We start from the raw sequence: 22,777 nt of genomic DNA, 5'->3' as shown, positions 1-22,777 counted from the left end.
AGCGTTTTTTAAATTCAATTTTACTTTAATTCATTAATTGATTCTTACCTTCCTACCATCCCAACTACAGGGATAGTAATCAAAATATTTTGAGACGGGACGAAAAAGAACAGGATGTGACATGATATTTTGTCATCTTTACTTAAATAAATACTGTTCGAAAATTATATTATTTTGAAGAAATTAGTAAAATATAAAGCCCATCTTTTATTATGAGGTAAAAAGGGAATAAGCTCGACTTCGAGCTCAACCAGCTATAGAAAAGGTTGAACATGAGATCTTCATAGTTGAATCGAACTCTAAAAGTTGAGCAGTATAATGTGAATTCAATTTTTGGACTAATATATCCCTTATTTCAAAGCATGCTAACATAATATTTGGACAAAAATCATCACTAATGATCATACATGCTCTAATTAATAGAAGATTGAGTACAAGAATGCAAGAAAATGTAATTGGTACAACCAGCACAGAATCACGATCGGTACATTTGTCAACCTCATTAGATTAACGAACAACCTAAGGTGGCGGAGATGGTAGATTGTTCTATCATACTTCTCCATTTTTGGTTAGGGGATACAGTCTTAAGCAAGATTGTAATGTCATGAAAAGTTGAAGAGAAGTTACTCAGAAATGGTATGGGCAACAGAGTTACCTCCCAAAACTCAGTTGTCTACCAAATAAACCTGCCCACTCAATGGTCAGCGCGAGCAAACAAATGAATACACATTTGAAAGCTTGACCATAAGTAGTCTACCCAGTAATTGATCTGAAAGTACAAAAGCAAGAGAATCACCTGATTAAATTGATTATATCATAAGTTCAGTCTTAACTTTTCAAAGTACTATTGTTGACACACTAAAAGTGCGGCCCAAATCAAATAGTCGAAGGAAAGAAACCCAATTGAGGAATTTTCAAATCAAATAGCCCAAAAAATGAAGTCCAAATTGGGCAATTCAGGATAAAGGCCCAGACAAGGTTATTAATGAATGCAGTGGAAGCCCACGAACACAGTAACATCATCGCCCAAACTTGCAAGACGCCCAAAATCTGAGCGAATGGAGTGCCTTACAGTCGCCCAGAGCGATGACTCTGTTCTCGCCCATACCTTCGAATCGGCCAGGATCTTAGCAAACATAAAATGTTATGGTTATTCAGAAATACATTTATTGAAGCAGTTATTGAGTAACCTTATCACATTCCACGATTCAAGGAACCCAGTTGAAGGCGGTTGAACGACAAAGAGTAATGACAGCAGTTAGAGACGGTAGTTCCACGACAAGTTAGCCATCATAAAGAAAGTGGATAGTTATAAAGCACTCAAGCAGTTTCCAAGCGGTTTGTTACAAAGAAATCATCAAGGGAATATAAAAGGAAGAGAAGAGATAGAGAAAGGACCCCCGAATCAAACACTCTCAAATAGAGAATATGTAATTTCAATTTCTTAGTTTAAACTTAAACATTTCTTTCAGTACTCGTGTGCTTGCACCCCTTGGAGGCATTCTGTTTAGTTCTAATCGTAAATCATCGCCAATAAAATATCCCTTTTTGGGACTTTGTCTCAAGCGGTTTGTTCCTTATACAATCGTCTGATCCCTTTTTAATTGTTAACGACTTCCCGCGCGAAACAATTTGGCACGCCCAGTGGGACCTTGGTGTTTGGTGTTAAAGATACAAAAGGTGAAATAATATGCCTCACAAATCTGATAAGAAAACAGCAAGTCAGGGAGAAGTCCGGTCTGTGATCGAGCGATATGAGGAGCAGCATAGCTCTTCACGAACAGAGGGACAGAGCCAGAGCAGTCACAGTCGTTACGAACCAATGACAGAGTTGAGTCCTCGAATCATGCGTGCATTACTTGGAGAACTCACACATGATGTCATTGAACAAGTAAATCTACGAAATATTCATAATATGGAAAGATTTACTCAGAATGGGAATGCACATTATAACAATATGGCCAAACAACTGAATACTTTGAATTAAATAATGAATAAGTTAGTAGGCCAAATTAAATCAAGGCAACTTTGTTGCCAACCAAGGACCAAACATCAGGCCTCAAGCAAATCAACCGATCAACCAACCTATAGGAATTCCATATTACCCCAACATCATGTTGAGGAATCAAATTATGGAAATAGTATAGGATTAGATGGCTTTTGGAGTACGTCCTGTCATTAGGCCGACTTACACAAAGCCATATCCTGATTGGGTAGACCAAGTATATCCATGACCTAGAGGGTATAAAGTGCCCGAATTCTCACTATTTACCGGTTTAGGAGAGGTGTCTACTCTAGAACATATAGGACGATTCACACTGCAAAGTGGTGAAGTAACAGACTACCATAAAATGAGGTTGTTTCCTAATTCATTAACAGGAGTAGCTTTCTCCTGATTCATCAATTTGTCAGCGAACTCTGTTCAAACATGACAACAATTGGAGCAATTGTTCCATGCTCAGTTTTATAAGACCGAGTCTGAAATTACTTTGGCCGATTTCTTAAGTCTGCATCAAATGCCAAACGAATGGGCAGAAGGTTTCCTTCAAAGGTTCAATACAGCAAGAAGTAAATGTTTTGTACATTTGCTCGAAAAGGAGTTTGTCAAAATCGCTCAAAATTGTCTAAACTTTGATTTGAAAAAGAAATTTCAAGACAAGAAATTTCCTGATCTTTTTTAATTGAGTTCAAATGTGATTAGGTATGAACGATTAATAAGAGAAGAAGAGCAAATAAAAAATTCTAGTAAGGGGACTTATTATAGAGACCCAAATTTTGATGTTCATGCCATTAATGACGAATATGAGGATCAAGTGGAAATGTGTTTGACCGAATTAATTAAAGGAGATACGTATACTTGTCCTATAATGGCTAAATCTAGACCGTCGGGCAGGTATGAGCCTATAAAAGATAAAAACAAAAAGACTAGAACGTTCTCGTTCAATGTAACTAAAGCTGGCCTTATATTTGATAAACTATATAAGGATAAGCAGATAAAACTGAGCGATAAACATAAATTGCCAAGCCCTGAACAAGTTAAGGGTAAAAAATATTATAAATGGCATAATGCATGGTCACATTTGACTAACAACTGTTTGGTTTTTCGCCATGTGTTACAGAATGCCATTGAATCAGGACGAATTACGTTCGAGGACAAGAAGAAAATGGCAGTGGATGAAAACCCTTTTCCACAGCCACTTGGGGCGAATATGGTGACGACTGGTTTTAAAAACAAGTTGTCAAAATTCAAGTTGGTTATAGATAATGGAGAAGAAGACCCTATGCCACACCCCAGTGTGTAGAACTCCAAATAATTCTAGATACCTTAGTGGCACTAAGATATGAATATTAGATGACTAAAGTATACTTCAGATTTTTAGTCTCATTTGAGACCCATTTTCTACATAGGAAACATTTGATTTGGAAAATGATATCTAAATAAAAGTTGTAGTTCTTTGAGTTAGCTTTTCAACGTACTTTGAATTACCTCAATCGGATATCGGGAGAAGAAGTTATGATAGAAACACTGAAAGCTGTGCAGTGTCAACCGGACTACAATCGGTCGACCGAAACTGTTTGAAATGAAAATTCTCATTTTTCTCTAGAATTTAAATATTTATTTTCATCAATTATTTTCTCAAAGGGCCACCCACGTTTTTGACAATAAAAACTCCACTAAATTGAAGCATTTAACCTCATGAAATTTGACCCTTCATTTGCTTCAAGTTATGAGATATTTACTTATAAATAAAAACCTCATTTCACTCATTTTTTCTCACATTAAAAGCAAGAGCTTTTACATACTAAAGAAAGAGAGGAAAAGAGAGAAAAAGAGAGGGAGGAAAACTATTTTTCCTAGAAGTTTAAGAAGTGTTTTCAATCATTTTTCATAGAAGTTTTGGGTGCTATCAAGGAGTGCCTTCAAGCATCAATTCTCAACGGTTTTCAAGCATCAGTTCTCAACGGTTTTCAAACATCCAAGGAGTGCATTTCTTTCAACGTCCAAGTTTCATCGAAATTTTCAATCCAAGTTTTCAAAATTTCAAAAGCATCAATCAAGGTAGGGAGAGGTGCAGTGTGTTTAATCGTGTTAAGTTATAAGTTTCAATTCATGTTAATGTTTGTATGTCAAATGGTACTCAAGTAAGGCATACCCCTCTATCTTGAAGAAATGTTCGTATGTCAAATGGTGCTCTCGGGTACGGCATACCCCTTCATGTCAAATGGTGCCTCCGAGTACGGCATGTATTAAAAGTTATAAAGTTAATGTTTTGAAATGTATAGCTTGATCACGAATGCACCTATGACACCTATTGAGTTTTTCAACTCACGGGTTTAATCCATCTCTACAGATTGAAGGAATTCTTCCTCGGACATGGATGGAGGAGAAGATGGAGAGTGATGCAACGAGCCCAAGGAAATCCGGTGAATAAGTGATTTGGATTTATTTTTATGAAATATTTTCCAATGTTATTTCTTTAAAATTTTGAATAAGGCAGAATGCGAGAACAAGTTATGTTTTCTTCAAATAAATTACATTTTGTTGTTTTGAAAAATGATTCAGTGTTTTTGTTTAAAGTATTTGAAGTATTGTTATTTAAATTATTATCCAAAGATGTAAGCTTCCGCTAAAACGTATACACTTGTTACTAAACCACCGGTTAAGTTAAGTAAAGTAAGTAGCGTTCCGGTCCACTAGGGGTCAGGGCGTTACACAGTATTTTTGAACGTATCAAAGGGAACGAGTCCAAAAAGGATGAAGACGTCCTATGTGCAAGATGTAAAAGAGAAGTGGGTACAAATACAGAGAAACCAGGGATATGGCAGTATCACCATCGCCCTAATTTTTTCCAAACGCTCAGCCTGGTAGAGGGCGAGGTACATCATTCTATAGGGGACCGCCTTTTGAGAGGCAGTTCAGGCCAGTAAATAATGGGAGAACATTTAGGTCACAACCTCGCCAACCAAATGTATGGCATTCGTTCCAGTATAACGCAAGAAGGGCGATACCCTTCAACGAGATGATTAGAACCCAACAAAGGCATTTTCAACGGAACTATGGAAGAATGATGAGGCAACAACAGGGAATGCCACGTCCTAAACCGCCTAAACTACTGAGGTAGCCAATTAAAATGTTCTCAAAGACAGTGAAGAGACTAGTACAGGTGAATCAATGGAAGAATTGCCAGAAACTTCTTCTAGGAGATCGAAGTCTGAGCGAGACAGAAGAGATGGAGAAGATCCAGATCAGCTCCTTAGTATTCAGTTCGATACGTTACCTCCTATCATGGCTAATAATTACTTACTAGCTAATGAGTTCAAGAACAAAGAGAAAGAAGAAGAAGAAGAAGAAATGGAGGATAACGAAGAAGAAGCATGTCTGCTGGAATGTGAAGAAGGCCAAACTTCTAGAGGGGCCTACGATGATGAAGGAGATGATGGTATGACGGACATCGAGAGGAAATTGATCTGGAAGTAGAAAGAAGAAAGAGAGGGGTATCGTACGATACTCTATTGAAGCAACTACATCGAGAGGGGGTTCGTGAAGTGAACTTGTTGGGCGAACCGTCTGGGTGTTCTTTCGATTATTACGTGCTGTACGGGACGCCCAAAAGGAAAAAGAGAGTTCCTCGCTCTGAAAAGTATGGATCACCTCCAAGAATAATACATCTCCCGCAGGTTGGATAACCGAAGAAGAAGCATTAGAAAACAGTAAAAAAGAAATTCAAGAAACAGAAGCTCAGTGTGACATACTGCACGTTGACTTATCACAAAAGGATAACTCGATAGAAGACAAACAGGAAGTGGAAATAGATGCTGCCGACATGTTATTTTTAAGAGATCATCCATGAAGTTAATTAAACACTTGAGGACATTGTACGTTAAAGCTTTAGTTGACGGCATACTTGTGGCAAAGGTACTTGTTGATAATGGAGCAGCTATAAACACCATTCTATCTAGGATGATGAGAAAATTCGCAAAGACAGAAGGCGATATAATTCCAACGGAAGTCATTCTTACAAGTTTCAATGGAGGAGCAACTTCAATTAAAGGAGTTATGCCATTGGACATAACTATAGGGACAACTATTAGGACCACAGTTTTCTTTGTAATAGATGGTCCTACTAGTTACAATGTATTATTGGGAAGAGATTGGATATACGAAAGTCGCTCTGTACCCTCATCGCTCCATCAATGCCTGATTTTTTGGAATGACAAGGGTAAGGCAGAAGTGGTGCAGGATGATCATAGGCATTTTGTCGCAGAAGCAAACTCAGTGGAAAGGTTCATGTACGAAGGAAATTATGGACCTCTCAGAGTAGTCCAAGATGGAGAAGAAACTCAAATTGTTGCACAGAGTGAAGAGCCATTTTCAGTAGATGCACTCACTGAAATGTTCAGTCAAATGAGGCCAAACATAGTGACCCTAGAAGAGCTAGTAATTGGCAAAAGCGTAATCAAGAAGTTTTAAATGAGTTGTAAGCAACAAAGGTAAATGGCCGATGTTCAGGCCTTCAAAGCCAAATTAATGGCTTTCAATAAAGAATGTAAGGACAAGACAAAAGAAGAAGAAGCCTTGGAAGCGTTGAGAGACAAATTGGTAGTTTTCGAGTTGGAACAAAATATTGACCGAGAAGTCAACAAGGTGGATTATTCAGAAGAAGAAGTGTCTATAAGTAAATTGGATGATGAAGTAATGAGGATCGCCAAGCCTGGATACGCTCAAGCACAGGACCCTCTGATTAAAGTGAATATTAACAATGAAGGAGAAGATCGCCCAATATTCGTCAGCCAGATGCTCGATCAAGAAATTAGTGATAAATTAATCGCTTTATTAAAGGAATATAAGGATTGTTTTGCTTGGGAATATGAACATATGTCTGGTTTAGATAGAGGTTTGGTGGAACATAGATTACCAACCAAGCCAAATTTTAAACCTCATAAATAACCTTCTAGGTGTTTTGCTCCTAATGTACTCCCTGAGATTAAGAATGAAATAGAGCGATTATTAAAAGCAGGCTTTATTAGAACAGTCAGATATGTCGGATGGTTGTCCAATATCGTGCCAGTACTAAAAAAGAATGGTAAATTAAGAGTGTGCATAGACTTTAGGAATTTAAACATAACCACACCCAAAGATGAATATCCAATGCCCACGGTAGATTCTTTAGTAGACTCGACTGTCGGACACGTAATGTATTCCTTCATGGATGGGTATTCAGGATACAATCAAATTTATATAACTGAGAAAAATATACATAAAACCGCCTTTAGAAGCTCTGGGTCTCTAGGATGTTTTGAATGGGTAGTTATGCCTTTCGGCCTGAAAAATGCAGGAGCAACTTATCAAAGGGCGATGAACTTGATTTTTCATGATATAATAGGCAAGTTTGTTGAAGTGTATGTAGATGATATAGTGGTCAAATCCATTAAAGAAGAGGACCATTTTGAACAATTGAGATATTCATTTGAGCGAATGAAGCAATATAAACTAAAATTGAATCCCTTGAAATGTGCCTTTGGTGTTAATGCAGGAAACTTTCTTGATTTCTTAGTACACAAAAGGGGGATTGAACTTGATAAAAATAAAATGAAGGCCATTTTAGAGGCCAAATCATTTAGCAATAAAAAAGAATTGTAAAGGTTTTTAGGCCAAGTAAACTTTTTAAGATGTTTTATTTCTAATTGTGCAGGGCGAACTAAAGCTTTTTCGCCGCTTTTAAAGTTGAAAAATTAGGACGAATTCATCTGGAAAGAAGAGCATCAAAAGACTTTTGAAAGTCTAAAGATATATTTATCAAATCCACCAGTATTGGTGTTACCAATCCAAGGACGGCCAATGAAAGTGTATATATCGGCTGAACAAGAATCAATAGCTGGAATGGTCGCGAAAGAAGACCAATTTGGTGAAGAAAGGGCGATTTACTACTTGAGTAGACGGTTAACAAAATGTGAATGTAATTACTCTGTCATTGAAAAATTATATCTTGCCTTGTATTTCACGTGTATGAAATTAAGGGTTTATTTACGGCCCGTAACCGTTTATTTGATTTCTAGAGTAAATTTGGTTAAGTATATGTTCTCTCGCCCTATTTTACACCAAAGGGTAGGCCTTTCGACGTTAGCATTATCAGAATTCGAAATACAATACATACCCCAAAACGCAATAAAAAATCAGGCGTTGGCTAACTTTCTAGCCGATCATCCATGCCTTGACATGCCTGAAGAAATTGAATTGGAAATCAATTCATTCGAATTAAAACCTTGGATTTTGTATTTCAATGGGTCAAAAACATCTAAAGGTGCAGGAGTAGGAGTAGCATTGATAAATCCTTTAGGGATTTGTTACAACTTTGCATTCACTTTGGATAGGATGTGCACCAACAATCAAGCCGAATATGAAGCCTTAATCGCGGGCCTGGAATTAATGATAGATATGGAAGTAAAGAATGTGATCGTTAGAGGCGATTCTCAATTGGTAATTCACCAATTGATTGGTGATTTTAACTGTTAAAGTGATTCCATTATAAGTCAATATGAAATCGTCCAAGAGTTGTTAGAAGAATTCGACCAAGTAGAGATTCAATGTGTTAATAGGATATATAATGATGTAACAAATGAGTTGGCTCAGATGGCCTCAGGGTATTTAAAGGTTTTAAATTGGAAATCTACTTATGAATATGGAGTAATATTGCCCGTAGTCCAAAGAAAGGCGAAAAGGATTGAAATTCATTGCGTACAAGATGGAGATGCAATAGATTGGAGGATAGAGATTAAAAGATTCTTTAAAGAACCTAATAAAGGAGATAGTAGAAAAATGAAGTTGCATTTACTAAACTATACATTGATAGATGAATAGTTGTTTAAGAAATGCTCTGATGGTATATTGCTAAAATGTGTAAGTTTGCAAAAAGTCAGGATAATCATGGTTGAGGTGCACGAAGGGATATGTGGAGCTCCTCAAGCTAGCCAAAGGATGAGATGGTTAATTATTAGGAATGAATATTTTTGGCCCAAGATGGGATAATCATGTGTTCAATATGCAAAAAGTTATCTAGCATGCCAAAAGCAAGGTCCAATACGAAGGGCGCCAGTAAGAGAGATGGCACCCATTATCAAACCCTGGTCGTTCAAGGGTTGGGCAATAGACCTGATAGAAAAGATTTGTCCCCCATCGTCCAAGCAACATACCTTTGTTATAATTGCGACTGATTTTTTCACTAAATGGGCAAAAGCGGTACCTTTAAAATAAATCACCCAAAAGAGTGTCATAAAATTTATCCGTGATTATATTATTTATAGGTTTGAGATTCCACAAATTTTGATGGTAGATCACGGAACTTCTTTAAATAGAGATCAAGTGAATAAATTCTTGAGCGAGTTTGGAGTTAAAGTATTGAACTCCACACCGTATTATGCTCAATCCAACGGGCAAGCAGAATCTTCTAATAAGATTCTAAAAAATATCATAGGGAAAATGATAGATGAAAATGTCAGAAATTGGCACGAATGTCTAAACAAGGTCTTATGGGTTTATAAGATGTCGCCCCAGTCAAGTACCAAAATTACTCCTTTCCAACTTACTTATGGACAGGAGGCCGTTTTGCATATAGAAATCAACGTGCAATCGATCAGAGTGTGTTTGCAACATAAGTTAAGTGATGATGAGTATACCGAATCACTAGTTCAAAACTTATTGGAGTTGGACGAATTAAAGTTGGACGTCCTAGATATATTGCAAGTTCAAAAACAAAGGATGACTAAGTTTTATATTAAAAAAGTTATAGCCAAGTTATTTAGCCTGGACGAATTGGTTTGGAAAACAATACTCCATTTGGATAGCAAGGATAAAAAATATGGCAAGTGGTCACCCAATTGGGTAGGGCCATATGAAGTAAATAGTGTGTTGCCTAATGGAGCCTATCATTTGGAAGATTTAGATGGAAACAAGTACATGAGGTTCATTAATGACAAATATTTAAAAAAAATATGTTCTTTCCTTATGGAAAAGTGAACAAATAAAAGTATAATCAAATCGCGTTGATCGATCGTATATAAAAAGGGCCAGAACGAAATACGTTCAAATAAATTTCTTTATTATCAAACATTCATTACAAATTGCGAAGTACAAAATATTGTGAGATACAAAATATTAAATGCTCTATAAGCTACAATTGAGAGCAAACTCATTTTTCGGTCGATCGCCAAGCAAGAGGGTGAACTGGCCTTAATTGTCATCCTGATCGCACTGCTGCAAAGGCAGGCAGAGAGGCCAAGAAACACTCTCAGCAAGCAAAAAGGAAGAAAAGCACCCTCAAATCACCTGCCTAATCGTATTGCTGCAATAATGGGCAAGGAGACTGAGAAGCACTCTTAACAAGCAAAGTGGCTTGAAAAACATCTTCAAAAATTGCCTCCCATTATTGAGACGATGGGAAGAACTTTGCTGGCCAAAAATATTTCCTATATCTCCCATACCAAATGTGACATCAAAACAGGTAGCAAAATGGGAGGATCAAATGATCAATTTCTATGGAAAACGAAAATTTTGGATCTATTGTTGAAATGCCAAACGATGGCAGCAAATTAGTTTTTGAAGAAAAGAATGGAAATGAAAGTGAAAAATGCGAAATATACGTGCATTTATAGGGGCGTGAAGGTGAAGAGACAGAATATGAACGGCCACATTCGTGCCTAGTAATTGGAGTCAAGTGACCCAAAGTTTTAGGAAAAGAGACAGAAATACCAAGAGAGAATGTACATGAATCTTAGCATAAAGCAGTTAAATGCTTGGGGGGTTGACGGTTAAGGATAACGTCAATTAGCACGCAAGTAGTCAAAATAGTCGTTTATTAATGACAATGGCTGATGTTACATTCAAATTTAGCAATGCAGTTAGTACGAAGCTACAAAAGGAAAATTTAAGGCATTAGATGTCTTAATTACAGTTCATCCCAGGCCGATCGAATTCTTTCCCTAAGTCTCCCCCAATCCTCGCTCTGCTAAGAAGAAGCGATATTTAATTCACCTAGAAAATAGTCATCAACCTCCAGCCTTTTGTACTGCTCGACCAAAGATTTGGTTCGCTCAATTCCTTGGGAAGCATTACGCTTTTTAGCAACCAAACAATCTGCACTTCACCGATGACTAGAATTGTTCAAAAAGGGGATGGATGGCACGACTAGAATTGAAGGGGGCTAATGAAAATTTATTCGTCAAAAGAATGTTACGAGCATCTATAACTTGTGCCTCTGCCTTATTAATGGTGTGAAAGCGGTCTATCAAATTTTTTGAATAGCAAGGAGGAACAGGCTAAGTTTGGCCAAAACCAAGTTGGCGAGCAAAAAATTGGGGAGCATATATTTCAACCCCAGCTTTGGCATTGGTTCCAATTAAAATATCATGGAACAACTCCCTCCCAGTCAAAAACTGAACCCAAACGAGCAGAAAGGCGCTCGCACTGTCCAGGGTGGACGGAGGTTGCACATAATCTAGAGTCAAATGAGCAGGAAAAGGAAAGAAAGAAGGAATTGAATTTAAGGAATAAAAGAATGAAAAAATGTCCCTACTGAACATATGTACAGGGGTCAGTGGATCAATGGCTAGCCCATAACAGCTAGCAGAACGACTGGAAATGGATGGAGCACCAAGTGGTGGAAAATATGCTCTCAACCACAGCTGAGTGAACCAAAGAGGCCCACTGCCAGTGGGAGATACACCATTCTTCAATTGAAATTGAAGAGAAGTCATGTCTCTATAAAGGGTAGCCAAAAAGAAAGAACACAATTCAAAGGCTTATCACGCGCCAATTCATGCGCTATGGGTAAGTAACTCATGGAAGGCTTCATACTTGGCACGCAGAGAATATATTTACATAGCCAAATCTGAAGAAAGGTCACACGCTCAGCATGAGAAGATTCAGCGCTTGAGTGATTATAATACCTTTACAGGTTTGAGTAGGACTCAGTGAGTTTCTTGTTAAATTTCGGGGCTACACCGAAAATCAAAATACCAGGGAAAATGGTATCGCCCAAAGGTGGAAGATTTACCAGGGCCCCAACATCCCTTAAAGTAATAGACATGGGGCTAATAGGGAAAACAAAGGTATTATATTCAGAAGACCAAAAACTTAAAGCAACAGGAAAGAACACTGGGTCAAAAATTGGGGGTTGAAGAGCAATTTCTAATAAATCAGAAATTCTAGCACGATCAAAAATTGCCTTGGTAGGACCATGGCCCACAAGGCGAGCATGTCATCTACGGAAAATAATATCAGATTTAGGTCAAGTGCGAATACCTTTTTCGCGAATTAGCCTTAGCGGTAAAGAGTTCAAGAACAGAGGGCCTTGAGTGCAAGGGATCAGCTAGCCCACCACCACTTGTTCAACGGCTTTGATGTTGTTGAATGATGGACCCAGATAGAACTCATTGAGTTCGGCATTGGCTGGTGCAAGGAAGTTCGGATTTACATATGGCCGAGTAAGGATTTTCTGGAAATCTTCGAAGCTAAAGGAATCGTCAGATTGGGTTTGTGGAGCCGCCATTGGGAACGAAATACAGTTTTGTTAAAACTTGCTTGAGAAACGTAGTAGAGAAGCAAGAAGATGAACAGTAATATTGCGAGAAAGAAGCTCGAAATAATGAGACGTGATTTAGTGGTGCGATGAAATGACGTGTCTTTGGGGTTTATAAGGTTTGCAACGTCGCACCTTTTCAGGCTATGGAACGAAATAATGATTAAAATTCTTGAGAATTTCAAATGTTGCTGAAAAATACAAAATAAATATGGCAAAGATTAATAATTAGTATTAATTGTGCCATATTGGGGGGTAATTGTTGACACACTAAAAGTGCAGCCCAAATTGAATAGCCTAAGGAATGAAGCCCAATTGAGGAATTCCCAAATCAAATAGCCCAAACAATGAAGCCCAAATTGGGCAATTCAGGATTAAGGCTCAGACATGGTTATTAATGAATGTAGTGGAAATCCACGAACACAGTAACATCATCACCCAAACTTGCAAGACGCCCAAGATCTGAGCGAATGGAGTGCCTTATAGTCGCCCAGAGCGATGACCTTGTTTTCGCCCATACCTTCGAATCGCCCAGGATCTTAGCAAACATAAAGTGTTATGGTTATCCAGAAATGCAGTTATTGAAGCAGTTATTAAGTAACCTTATCACATTCCACGATTCAAGGAACCTAGTTGAAGGCGGTTGAACGACAAAGAGTAGTGGCAGCAGTTAGAGACGGCAGTTCCATGACAAGTTAGCCACCATAAAGAAAGTGGACAGTGCAGTTTCCAAGCGGTTTGTCACGAAGAAATCATCAAGAGAATATAAAAGGAAGAGAAGACATAGAGAAATGACTCCCGAATCAAACACTTTCAAACAGAGAATATGTAATTTCAATTTCTTAGTTTAAACTTAAACATTTCTTTCAGTAGTCGTGTACTTGTGCTCCTTGGAGACATTTTGTTTAGTTCCAATCGTAAATCATCGCCAATAAAAACACCCCTTTTTGGGACTTCGTCTCAAGAGGTTTGTTCATTACACAATCGTCTGATCCCTTTTTAATTGTTAGTGACTTCCCGCGCGAAACAACTATAAAAAGTCAGAGTTTATGTTACAGCGTCCTAAATCTATATGTAAATTATAAATTAGACATGGGCATTTTAACTGAAACTGAATCTCCCTAACCAAAATCGAACCGGAATTGAAAGCTCTGGTCCGATTTCTCAAAACTAAATTAGGAATCAGAACCGAGAACCAATAACCGATTGGGTTCGGTTCTTGGTTCTTGAACTAGAACCGTGGGTACTCTAGTGTAATCGATTTTTATAAAAGAAAATATTTACAATTTATAGGCTGAAAAACATATAAAACCTAAAAATTCTAATTTTGATAGTAATTGGTCTAAAATTTTAAACTCTAACCCTAAAAATAAGATTGGCTCCTACTTTTTTACATTTCATCTTACATCAGATTGTTGTGTTTTAGAGGTTATTATGTGTTTCAGAGGTTATTATGTGTTAATGTTTACAATTTGAGCTTTTTACAAATAAAAAATTCCAAACATGTTGTGGTATAAGTTGATGAATCAAAGCGTTTATTCTTTGTAATTCAAGTTTTTTGCTTTCTTGGATTGTTAATAAACTTAAGTGATTTTTTTAATTTTTCATAATACAGGGCAATTGAATTTGATATATTCATTGTTTGTGCTGTGTTGTGCCTTTTTGTTATCTTGAGTTTGTGATTCTCTTTTTAAATGTATATATTTTTATTTTTTATTCAAATAGAATGAGTTCAATATGTGGACCGTAATTTTTTTATACTATATTAGTTATTATTTAATTAATATTTTTATATCAGTTCGTTTTAAAAATAGAAGAATTTAAGTATTTTTCATAATTATATTATATGCCTAGTATGCTTCTCTTATAGATCGAATAAGATTTATTAAGAAAAATATTTTTTTTTTCAAGTCATAATTTCATTTTTGTTCTTTATTGTATTTTCTCCTATTTTTCGTGGCTTTTAGCATCCAATCTTTTGCTTCTTGAAAATTCCTTAACCGAGTTTTCTTTATTGCACAAATACTTTCTAGTAGCAACATATTAGATATATGTACCAAAAAGGTCTATGTAAAATATTTATTAAATAAATGTAAATAAAATGCTATGGGTAGATCCAAAACCGAATCAGAACCAACGGTTTGGGTTTAGATTTGGTTCTAGTATTTACAAATACCCAAATGGTTCCATTTGCGAAATACCTGAAGCATAATGGGTGGTTCTGAGTATTGAAATACTCGAACCGACCTATCAGATGTCCAGGCCTATTGTAAATCGTACTAGAACTCAAACAAGAAGTAAAATACTTTTGGCACATGGGAAAGCTACCCTGTGATGTCCATAAAAAGCGGAAGAACATCAAAATCCATTAGATTACAGTCAATGCAAACACAGACTAACTTGCAAGAACTAAGTTTGGATTATCTGCAACTATGAATATGATTATATTATTTGTATTTACAATTATGTTTACTATACATAGCAAAATTTGAATTGATATGAAAAAAAATACATGAAGCCGAAGTACTGTTTATTCTGCCAATCCAGATAGAAACAATTACAAAATGTGTGTATTTATATACTTCACATCTGGGATAAAAGATTGCTGATTTTTCTAAGCTCTTTGAGAGCTGTCATGGCTGTAACTTGTCCTTTGCCCATAAAGCTAGTTTTTGACAAGTTTTCCAAAGGCCTCATTTGACTAGGATCCTGCTGGAAAACAGACTCGATCACCTGTGAGGTAAATGAAAGGTGACGACGATGTTAAAGGAAAATCCAATACGAATAATACGATACGAAAGAACGGTAAAAGACCATTTTATCATAAAAACACGTTAACGTAACAAAGGAATTGAAACATCATATTAGTATACAAGTAACTTTGATATCAAAGAATGATTAGTTTGTAATTTTATATTGATGCACCAATACTTCAGATATATAGATCACCGTTAGGCAAGTAAAGAATGACTTGGTGACATTTAGTCACTATCAACTGATTCAACATTAGGGGAACAAGATTAAGTGAGATTAATACCTGTATATTCCCAAGCATGGTTAATCCAAGATTCCTAAAGCTAACCATGAAATTGTGATCTACTGTTTCTGCACTGCTGGTATCGCACCCATCAGCTATAGAGTCAGCTACATTATTCTGACCATTTTGACTGCAAAAAGCTTTTCCGTCTTCAGAAGCAGCTGCTTCCTCAGATGTTTCCTCACTCTCATTCTTCCCAAACTTCCATAACCATTGAAGTGTAGCAGATAGAATTTTTCTTTCCTTCATGTTGCAGATAGAAGTTTTCTTTCCTTCATGTTATTTGCTGATTTCCTTACAGAATCATCATCTTATGCACATTTTAGAGTGATAACCTCCAGTGTATTTGAGACAGGAAGATATGAGCATTCTGGGTTAGTCCCACATGACCCAGCATCACTAGACTCAGCGTCATTTTCATCAATGGACAAGTTTGATCCAATGCTGCTTCTTTCAGATTCATTCTCGGGATCATTAACCCCATGAATGGGACTTGGTGAATCTGAAAAATTGAAGGGACTCTCTTCACTCTCGGCACTTCCACTCTTGTGGGTATCATCTTGTCTATTGACCTCAACTGGATCCTCATGGCCAAAATCTTCATCATGCCTTGTTATATCTGCATTTTCATCCAACCAAGCTGCCGCATGAGATCTTCTAACAAATTTCTCCTAACAGATGACATGGGGCCTTTTTTCTTTCATTGACCTTAGATGGGGATGGGTCAGATTCAGTTCTAGACAGGCGCAATTTTACTTTCTCAGACCAACCCTTTCTGCAGTTTGGAACTTGCTTTCCAACAACACGTTGCTTATTTTCTTCCTTGTGAAAAACTCTCCACTTCTCTTCCCAGTAGCTCTCGTGTACTATACTCAGTGGAGTTCTAGGAGAAATTGAATCTAAAGAAAGGCTATGAGTCCTAGTAATCCCTAACTTACTTTCTTCATGCAATCCATGATGAAACAGCATGGAGACTGAGTTATTGGCATCTACTGCCAGATTCTGCAAAGATTTTGCCTTTTCTATAAGCTTAAAAAGATTTACATCGTCTGGAATATTCAATAATCTCTGAAGACAGGTGGTAGCATTCTCAGATGCAAGCAAAGAGGACCTCAGTGTCATTGAAACTGCAATAGCAGAAATGAAAGCCCCTAGGTGAATCAAGGACTCTAAAGTTGGACTCGGCATCATTATCAGCTGGTTTCTTAAACTTGATATTTTCATGAGAGAAAATTTCATCCCAAATCACCAAAAGATCTTAAAGTGAAAATTCCCGACTAAATAGGACCCTTAGCCAGCGAAGTGCAAAATACTGGGGTTCAACCCCTAGTTCAACAAGACGGTCATGAAGCGGCAAATCGACAATGGAAAGCAAATGATAAAGTGCAGAAGAAGCTTCAATCACAGGGGGGAACGCAGTGTGGGTATCCCGAAAGGAGCAGAGAAAAAATCGACCATGGCAATAGCCCCACCTGCCCCACTCATCAAAGCATCGAACATAGTATAAGCATCATGTTCCATAAATTTATCAGATACAACAATACCAAGTTCTCCTTCTGCCCCATAGGCATCACTTAGTAAAACAATGGTTTGTGTCATGGGATCAAGTTCACTATGACTGCTAGTCTTCGAGGAACCTTTATCTTTTCCTCTCCCATCTTCTGTATATTCTGAGAATTTCTTAAAATCAAACTTATATGTCAAGTCATTTTCATGAAAAGAAAAGACGTCAAAATTTTCAGTGAACTGGTCTTCATAGACTTTTCTCACTTCTGAAAGACGCTCCACATCAACACTAAGAACGTACAACAACGATGCCAATAGTTCATGCATCCCTATGAATTAAATCATGGAGAAATCTATTACTGCAAAGAATGAGGATTTAATCGTGTTTTAAATTTTGGGAAGGTATTGGAGAATCTTTAGTCCTGTGATTTTATTGTCAAGTACAGAAGATTTTAAGCAATCAATTTGGCTGTGATAATAACTGGACAAAATTTGAGATTTCTGAATATATTACATCTGGTTTATGGCATGATGTAGCATAAATAGATCAATGTAGAGATATAGTACATCATACAGCAACGTCAAATAACAGATCAATTACAAACTTATATTTCGAACGAAAGCTCCTTTCAAATGGATTAATGCCAACAGCATATCCGGAAATAATTTCAAATTTCAATTTTAGAAAGTCAAAAGGTTACCCTCATTCTAATGTAACATCAACTTGGAGCTTATGTTTTAAGGATAATTAGGTAAATAACTGAAGCAGCTAGAAGCATCAGAAATAAGATACAATTTAACCTTACCTTGTCTGTATCCATACTCTTGATGTCTAAGGCACCAAAGCAATAAAATTCGTCTTAACATGACCTGGCATCTAGTTGTCTGGAAATAGCTACCTCGTTCAGGATATAGACGAGTCAAATCTTGGTCAACTATTCTCTCCAGTTCGGCATTCCTAAAGAAGCAACCCCACATGCTAGCTATATGATAAATAAAAGATGAATGGGTAACTTAAAATGCAGCAGGTTTGTCGAGTCAGTTATCGCTAAAGGTTATTGAGGACACAAACGGTCTTCTCTTGGCCGTCAAACCCGGATCGAACAAGAAGATAGCGGAACTCAGCTGGGACAGCAGATATGAAAAAGAAAGAAGCGACGTCAGTTATCGCTAAAGGTTATTGACGACTGTGGAAACCTCAAATATAAGCAACTGGCATTGGGTTTGAGAGAGAATGCGCAGAATTTTAGTCAAGAAACCGAGAAAGAAGATGGAAAAATGTTCAAAGATGGGGGAACTTATAATGCTAGAAAGTGCAAAGGAAGTCACATAGTGAAGCATATCTCGGACAAAATATAGAATTCTTACCTGGGTTCTGTGACAGCGGGTTGTCCATGAATAGATCAGGGGAATGACTTCCATCCTTCAAAATTGTGGATCAACTAGAAGCCACCTCCTCAAAGAAGCATACCTGAAAAAGTGAGAGGATCAAGGGTCAGAGGTCGAACCGGGCTTGAACCGGAAATAACATAATTAAATAAAAAATTCATATATTAATATAAATATAAATCCTATAAAAATTTTATATGAAGTGAAAAGTACTTTTAAAATTCATTATTTAACTTTCAATAATTGTTTTAATATTTTTAAAATTCATTATTTTAACTTTCAATAATTATTTTAATACTCATTTCACATTAAATTAATATTAAATGGGCCAAAATACAGAAAAATTCATATATAAGAGTTTAACTTTGATATTTCGAAAACTAAGAAATAAAGTTTAAAATTTCAAAAATCAGATATTATTAAATTTTATTTATAAAATAATTGATTAAAAAATATTTTATTAATTAAACATATTAAGGTCACAAATCTATATAATTTGATCATAAATTATTGAAATAATTGTTTACAAATTATTTCTAGGACACAAATAAAAAATTCTACAGGTAAAAAATTATTCATTGATGACAAAATTAAAACATTTATTGATCACAATTCATTTAACAGTCACAAATTATCAAATTAATTGATGGTTACAAGTTCACAAGTTAATGAATTGTGAGTCACAATTACATTTTTAGGTCAATATATTATTTATTGGTCACAATCAACCAAAAAAATTAGTCACAAACGCCTGCCGTGCCATCCCATCTACTCACGACCACCACCATCGCCATGACCGCCGCCGCCGCCTCACCAGACCGTGCGAAACCACTACCACACAAGACATCAATGCAAACTCACTACTACCATAGTAACCACACACCAAACTCCAACACCATCATCGCTGCTAGCAGCATCACCAAACACCTTGACACCAGATCGCAGGTGCCTTGTGCACCACGCGTGACCACCACCATCACCACAAAACCACCTCAAAAATTACCACAAAAATCACCTCAAACCGACCACAAAACCAACACAAAAATAACCAAAAACTACAAACCCATGACCAAAAAAAAAAATTCCACCATAAACCAAAAACCCATCACCTTCGCCACGCATAGTGGCGCTAAGAGCGCCGCGCACCACCACGTCCACCATCTCCTCTATCATCGCCATACCACGAAAAAAACCCCAACCCCAACCCTGACGCCAACACCACGACCACCTCAAATCCATCATATCCTTCACCTCTACCACACCACAACCATCAGCAGTACCTCGCTGCAGCGGTGCGCACAGGGATCTTGAGAAGCCGTGGTTTTGCACACGATCGTCGCGACATTGTGGGCAACGATTGTGTGCAGCTGTCGCTACAAGGTGCACATTGCGCCAATCATATGCATCAATCACATGGGGTCCCTGGAAGGGAGCAGTGCCGGTCACGCAGCGTCATCGGTGTAGAGAGAGAGAGATAGAGAGAAATGAATTAGGATTTGGGCGTAAAATTGTCTAGGGATAGATAGGGGGAAATGGAGTAGGGTGTGTAAATAAATTTAATTTTATAATAATATTATTAATATTTTAAAAATAAATTTTCGTCTGATTTTTGAATAAAAAATCTTTATATCTTATTTTTGAATTAGGAACTTAAAAACTATGAGTGGATGTAATTTGCACAAAATAAAAATTAAATGGGCTCAAATAAAGCTATTCCTACATACTAAACTATAAGCAACCAGGGAGCAGGATTTTTGTTGCTCCTCCAATTTTTCAGTTTTCAGCGGGTTTTTATGCATACAGACTATAAGCATCAACAAGACCGGTTATCCTCCGGTTCCGATTTTTTCACTCAAACCAGCAGGTCCAGTCCAGCTTTTAAAACACTGGTTATAACTATTACACTTGAATCAAAAGTTATATTTGCTATTCTCCCCATTTGAGAGCCATTTCCAAATTTAGCTTATATTCTTGAATTAAATTATCCATGATGAGCTAATGAATGCAAGAATTATATTGTTGTATCAATCCGCGGAATCTTTAAAATCTATCAAAAAGGTCAAAAGCCGTAAACATAGTATTGTAGAATTAAACATTTATTGACTATCAGATAGTCGAAAAAGAAAAATCATTTACTGATAAAAAGCAACCCAAACACAAAATATTTCACTAACTTCAAACGAGTGTCTGACACCTAATAAAAAAAATGAAAGAAAAAAAAATCTTCAAATAATCATCAGTAGCTGAATTATACTTACTCTCACAATAAACACATAAGGAAAGCATAAAAGCATATACAGAAAATTAACAAGAAACTTCACCAAAACTTTGATTGAATTAAGTCATTTCAGGAAAATTCCGGTCTTGACAACAAAAGTGTTGGTTAAAATTTTTTAAAGGTTTGTATGAAACAGATTTTCCATAAATGATTTGCAAAAACAGTAAAGTAGAAAATGATTTGTAGAAACAGTAAAGCAGAAAATGACTTATAAAAACTGTAAAGCATAAAATGATTTGCAGAAACAGTAAAGTAGAATATTATGTTCGAAAAATTATGAAAAGAAAGAAGTCCAGAATTCGGAAAGAGGATGATCGAGGCGAGAACTAGGCTCTCTGTCCTTAAGACGTTTTTACCCCGTCACACGGTGCTTACGGTATGTGGTAAAGCGTCTCCCAAGATACAACGATCACACTTGCAGAAGCAGCACTTCGATTGCAAGACAACGAACCAGAACGAATGAAAATACTCTCTGCAGACTGATGCAAGGAAGAAGAGATGTATGATGTATGTATGCAGGAAATCGTGTGTATACTTTGTGTTGTATGAGGACTATTCAAATAGAGGAAGAAAGTTGACGGTTTTGGGCAGTTTCCCTCACGCCACTTAATGCACAGTTTCTTCGAACTGATGGGTCGGTTTGTAAACTGTCAAAGGGAGGGAAAAAATTAAATTCAATTTTTTTTAAACCGAAAATAAATAAAAAAATTGAATTAATTTTAACCCAGGCCCACACCCGAACCCGACCCGACCCGGCCTTTGGACGGACGGCGACGACGGCGCGCGCGCGTGTGGCCTTTGGACTAGTCTAGACATTGTCTAAGACTCCCCCTTTCAAAAACTATTGGTACCCCTTGGGGCCCAAACCCATTTCCAAACTTGAAACTTATTAAGTGGTTCAAGGTTGTGTTTGCAACCTATGTGGGATTGGAACATTTTTCCAATTCTTTCCCATTTATCCTCTTATTTATTATCCAACTTTCAACCATAATTTCTCACTCATATTGAAATGGTTTTTCACAATTAAATATTCTACACTCATCTACTCGGAACGTAGAATTTAATTGAACATTAATCTTGATATATCGAACATCGGGTCCCACTTAAAATTGTGGTCAAAATTGACCCAATAGACCCACCATTTCCAACAATCCCCCACATGAATGGAAATTATCATGACTATGCAATGCAGACACGAACAGAGAGTACAGGCGAAAGGATTATTGCATCAGGAGAGGTAGCATAGGCGAAAGACTTATTGCATCAGGAGAGGTAGCTTTTGGCTTTGAACCTGCCTTAGTGGAATACTATCGAGTTTACTTGGCTAATCAGTGAACTGATGTCTTGAACTGTTCAGCCGTTGGTGTAAACCAAGGCAACAGTATCCACACAATAACCTTTCTATACAATTCTTAGGTTCTCATAGTTGTGTTCATTTTGGCCCATTACGATTCTTGGGATTCATAAGTGCTTTAGAGAATTTCAAGCCCCAAATTCTCATAGAAGCGGCCCCACTTCACACTTATATAGGTGATCTCCTATTAAGAGTATTCTGCTATACCCCACTTGGTTTATCCAAGCTATAGGAATCATTAAAAGTTACAACTTATCCTTTTACTTTCTGCAGACAGCACTTTTTATAAAGGGATGGTTAAGTGCTTAACTGAGTCTTAATAACTTAGTTGTCCCATTGAACCAAGATCTTGGGATCTCCAGTCAACAAGGTTGGGTTACCATCATTAAGATTCATGCGTGTTTGGCTTTAATCCCATTCCCTTTGATAGATAATATACTTGATCTCTTGGTAGACCTTTTGTGAGCGGATCCGCGAGATTCTCCTTTGATTTCACATAATCAATGGAGATAATACCATTTGAGATCAACTGCTTTATGGTATTGTGTCTACGACGTATATGTCTAGACTTACCATTATACATGCAATTTTGTGCCCTTGCAATAGCAGACTGATTGTCACAGTGAATACTAATTGCA

At 36.9% G+C, this 22,777-nt stretch overlaps 2 pseudogenes; both read right to left on the bottom strand.

Annotated features, from left to right (window-relative positions):
* Positions 1 to 14,984: 14,984 nt before the first annotated feature.
* On the bottom strand, positions 14,985 to 18,101 carry LOC111378257 (annotated as a pseudogene).
* Positions 18,102 to 18,166: 65 nt separating this feature from the next.
* Positions 18,167 to 22,777, bottom strand: part of LOC111378265 — a 9,473-nt pseudogene continuing 4,862 nt past the window's right edge.

Source organism: Olea europaea, unplaced genomic scaffold (assembly GCF_002742605.1).
Source record: "Olea europaea var. sylvestris unplaced genomic scaffold, O_europaea_v1 scaffold1797, whole genome shotgun sequence".
Lineage (NCBI taxonomy): Eukaryota > Viridiplantae > Streptophyta > Magnoliopsida > Lamiales > Oleaceae > Olea > Olea europaea.
This window is presented reverse-complemented; position numbering and strand designations above follow the sequence as displayed.